The 3,827-nt window shown below is 44.5% G+C and overlaps 1 pseudogene; it reads left to right on the top strand.

Annotated features, from left to right (window-relative positions):
- The first annotated feature begins 2,643 nt into the window (after positions 1-2,643).
- On the top strand, positions 2,644-3,203 carry LOC147451370 (uncharacterized; annotated as a pseudogene).
- Positions 3,204-3,827: the final 624 nt, after the last annotated feature.

The raw sequence follows: 3,827 nt of genomic DNA on the forward strand, positions 1-3,827 counted from the left end.
CTCAATAGTGGTTAAGCCGTAGGCAAGCCCCGTAGGACTCCACTATTAAGACCATAGCTCTCGACGGTGATGCCCCATTAGCTGCACAAAGGCAGGCGCACTGCAAGGCTGAAAAATCCCTATTCTACTTACTCACAGGCAATTAATAATACCAACCATTTGTATCTAGCTTGAGGACCTCCCTTCTTGAGCAAGAAAAGAGAAACCTTGAGCTCTGATACCAATGTAACATTTAATGGCCTAATAACTTATGTGTAGCGGAAATTAGCATGAACATAGTGGGAATTTCATTAGAATAGATTCCTAATGAGAATTACAAGAGTGCTTGGGTGGAGAGAGCAACAAAAAGCATAACCCCTAGTTAGATAGCATCGACAATACTTTCAAAAGAGAGAGCAATTAAGCTATTGACAACAGTTGAGGACCGGATTTTCATGGAGCCGGTCCCCTCTCCAAAAGGCTTTGTATTATGGTTTCTCCCATCAAGAGAGACATTGTACAATACAATTCTTTGTGTTCCTTCAAGACTAGCTAGTGCAATGAAGATGGAAACTTCATGCACTAAGCAAAACACTTAACAAACACAACTTGAATTATCCTCGTTCTCAGACCCAAGACCTCACACACCTTCGAAGATGGTGAGAGCTAGCAGGGTATGAGAGTAGATTGAGAGGAAGAAGGAGTATCTTACGAGAAAGATGTACATCTCCTCACATAATCACTCATATTAGCATAGCTTAGCTTAGTAATTAGCTTGGTAGAGGAGATGAGCATGCATTGAAGCTTGGCTCTTGGTTGGATTTGCATCCACATTCCAAGAGAGTGTTGATGTAGGCTTCTATCTCACAAGCTTGGAGTAGGTGATGAGCTCTCCATTAAAGCTTGGGAGGAGATAGAGTATTCTTTCTTCACACATGGTCAAGTGTGAGTGTGTGTGTGTGTCAATGCCAAGCAAAAATCATCCCCCTCTCTCTCTTGGGCGAGCCCTTGTTGCTAATTTGGTCTGGCTTTTGCCTCGTTGGACCTCCCCAAGTCAAGCCAATGGGTATTAAGCAGCATAAGTGATAGCCTTCTGACATGTGTCCCCCTTTCCCCTTTTGTGAGAGCTTTAGGTAATTAAATAATTAAACTAAACTCTCATTGGACCCCTTTGCCTCCTAGCCAATAGAAATCAGGCAAGCCATGGGGCTTCTGAATGCTCATTGGACCCTTTGGGAGACTGCCCAATAGTCTTCTAGGAGACTTAATTCTCATTGGTTTCTTTTATTAAATGTTTTTAAATTAATTAAACTACATTTACTCTAGCTTAATTCTCATTGGTCCACTTCAAGGGTCTTCCAATAGGAATTGGGCACACCTTGTGGGAATCTGGGCTAGGGAGCTGACATGTGTCCCTCATTCCCTTTGTGTAAAGGGAGCCTGTGTGTGTGTGTGTGTGTGTGTGTGTGTGTGGCTTTCTCTCTCATCCCCTACCTTTGGGGCTCGCCCCCTCCCATGTAGGGATGTGCAAAGACTTTTAGGGCACACACAAAGCATCCAATTTTCCCTAGGGTTGACCTTTGGACACAACCTTTGAATTTTGGAACCTTAGCATTTTGGAAGTCTTAATGGGCTGAACCTTAGGGTCTTTTTAGCCCATTGTTGCACATGGCTCTTTTGCAGATGGCCCCCCCTTTGGATCCCTATTTTCCCTCCTTTGGATCCCTAATGTGGCCTGTCTGCTAGCTTAACCAATATTCTAGCTTTTTCTCCCCTGGCACTTCCCCACATTAAATGATCAGTTTAATATGAGAAAATCATTTAGGAGAATTAGATATTGATTATTATGACAGAGCCAATCTATAATTGCCCAGCAAATCCCACCTTGTACATCTCATGTGTTTGAAGCCAAAAATTAGATATAGAGCTTCAAAGTTCCAAAACTTGGGTTTAAATGGGTATAAAGAGTTGAAACTTGATGGAACTTGAGTTGTGTGCTAACAATTATGGAATAATGGCATTGGAAATGAGGAATTCCCCTAAATTGGTCATTTTGGCCTCTGGAGACATCATATGCGTATGATGTTGTATGTGCCCAGAATGTACCACACATGACCGCATTGTATGTTGGGAGTGCCTTCATACCTCCATGTGGGAATGCACTCTTAGTAGAAGGGGATCTCAACGGGTGTAACTAAAGGGCATCTTGACGGGTCACAATTGGATATCAAAGGGTGCCTTTATTTTATATAAGGGAGGAGTCCTCCTTGTACGCATGATCGCGAACTCTAAGGATAAGCATTCATGGAGTCTGATGTTTTCCTATCTTTCTCTCTCCTCTATTGACTTTCTCTGTCTGCATCTTGGTTAGCATAGTCTTGTAATAGGCATCCCAGCTTGCTACACTTGGCGACACGGGATTCTTTCTCACTACCTACAATGAGGGTGATGAAGTCTGTGAAAGCGGTGTTGTGAAGAAGGGAAGCACAGCCCGTGCAGGAGGCAAGACCAAGAATGCGGCTAGGCATGTGAGAGATGCTATGATGGAGAAGGCGCATGATGCCAAGTGCAATGCGGAAGAAATTAAAGGAGGTGTGACTATTGCATGAAGACCAGTTGAGTCATTAGAGTACCATGCATGGGGATCTGACGCGCGTCGCAGCCATGGAGGAGGAGCAGTAACAACAGCAGGCAACAAGCGTGGGAGTAAACCATCGCCACACCCACCCATGAAGACGAGATAGCCCGATCACCATCATCATCACAATATTCATAATCAAAGAATCCCAATGAGGATGTCGATGCGGCTGAGGGAGCAAGGGCTACAGGCAGTAGATATGTCAGCAGGGACGAGCCCGGCAACATTGGTGCAGCATGCAATGTAGCTATGGAGGCTGTAGGCAAGTCTGAGCATAGACACGGTGAGTAGGCTACCACACAAGGTGAAGAGGTATTATCAGGAAATATTGGGGTGGGGAGAGGCACTGTCAGGGTACGCAAACGCGGTGCTCCAGATTGCTACTACCGAAGTATAGAGAAGGGATGTCTGGCAAAGGCAGAGCAAGCTATGGCAGGATGCCTATGTCAAGGCATTCTGCAACAAGTTGTGCACCTTCTTGCGGGACTACAACCCGTGGATGCTGCAGCACTGGCCTGCTGCCATCGAAGAAATCTTCCTCTACCCTACCTCTAAAACTTCAAATGACTTAGCAGTGTGGAATTAAATGGATTCAGGAAATATTTCTTGCAAAGTAATGCTATGTGGCATTAATAAAGCAATGGGATGCTCATGTGGGCGAGGATGAATGATATACAGCCTGAAAGCAACATATAATGGGATGAAGTAAATTGCAAGCAACAATGCGACGGTGGGGAAATTCTTGTGCTTACTCTTCATTGTGCTAGAAGTCTTAACTTCCATGTTCCTCTTCAAAGTTATCCAAAGGCACTGATGTCCAAGCAATGAAGGTTGATGTGGTATAGGACATATCGACAAAAAGCGATGGAGTGCCTATGACCGAGCATCAAATTCATGAAGGGATGGACAAAATCTTTTGTGGTTATGCAGCAAAGAGGACCATGCAATGTTGCGATTGCCAGTGTGCTACGAAAAAGACATGATTTCCTATTGGAAATGTACTTCTTGCACTTGAGGTTCTCTGCCTCTGCTATGCCTAAAAAGATTTGTAAAACTATTGTAAAAGAGCACTTTCAGGCACTTGACTTCTACCTAAGGGATGCACTTGTGGGTTCGCACACTCCACCGTGCGTGCCAAGTGTATGTACCCGGAATGTACCGCACATGACCGCATTGTATGTTGGGAGTGCCTTCATACCTTCATGTGGGA

The sequence above is a fragment of the Adiantum capillus-veneris genome, chromosome 9 (genome assembly GCF_014529385.1).
Source record: "Adiantum capillus-veneris isolate H3 chromosome 9, ASM1452938v2, whole genome shotgun sequence".
NCBI classification, from domain to species: Eukaryota; Viridiplantae; Streptophyta; class Polypodiopsida; order Polypodiales; family Pteridaceae; genus Adiantum; species Adiantum capillus-veneris.